We start from the raw sequence: 1,047 nt of genomic DNA on the forward strand, positions 1-1,047 counted from the left end.
TTGTGGTGAGAAATTAGGGTTCATCCCAAATTTAATATTTTTGCTATTTTGACTGCAAATTTACCTCTATCTCTGTAATTCTCTGCTTGAATCATGTCTAAAGAAGACGATGTTTTGGATTTGACTAATTCCCTTTAGATGCACCCGCTTGAGAGTGCTGGGTCTATATTGATGCCGGTACCGTTTGACGGAACTGGATACAGATCTTGGAGAAGAGGAGTACTGAGGGCTCTCTCTGTGAAAAACAAAGTAGGTTTCATCACAGGAAAATGCAAAAAGCCGGATTCTAACGCTCCGACCTTTGAACAATGGGAGCATTGCGATGATATGGTCACATTATGGATTTTGAACTCGCTTTCAAAGGATTTGGCAGATAGCTTGCAATATGTCATTGGCGCTAAGGAACCCTGGGAGGAATTGGAGGACAGGTTCAAACCAACCGTGCGAAGCTCTATCAGCTTCAAAGGGAAATCAATGATTTAAGCCAAGGAGCTCTAGATATTATTGGATACTACACAAAAATTTAAAAAAAAACTATGAGAAGAATTAAATAACCTAAATGCATATTCTGAATGTAAGTGTCAGTGTACATGTCTGTTACACCCCAAGTTTTCATACGTGAGAGTACATCGTAAGTCATTGATGTAAGCTCGGAAATGAGATTCTATTTGGAAGCAAATAAAGTAAGTTAATAATGTTACCTTGGAGGTTACAAATATTTAAGATCATGAATAATGATTACCAAGAGGGTTGGAAATCTTAGAAGCTAAACCAATTGAAGAAAATAAGTTTCGTCGAAAGTCGACAAGTTTCGAATGTTATAACATGTACTTTGGGGTGAGACTAGGGTTATTAACATGATAAGGAGGTTATTCTATGAGTTATTTTAGTCGTATGATATTCATTTTCTACATTTTGAAGGCAAGCAAGTTGTGGAACAAGAGTTGGCAAAGGTTATCACAAGTTACATTCATAAATTTGCTGAAATTTAGGTCAAATGTATCTGAGCATTTCTCCAAATATACTTGGAATAATGGGTTGTTCTAC

Source organism: Nicotiana tabacum, chromosome 10, assembly GCF_000715075.1.
Source record: "Nicotiana tabacum cultivar K326 chromosome 10, ASM71507v2, whole genome shotgun sequence".
Lineage (NCBI taxonomy): Eukaryota > Viridiplantae > Streptophyta > Magnoliopsida > Solanales > Solanaceae > Nicotiana > Nicotiana tabacum.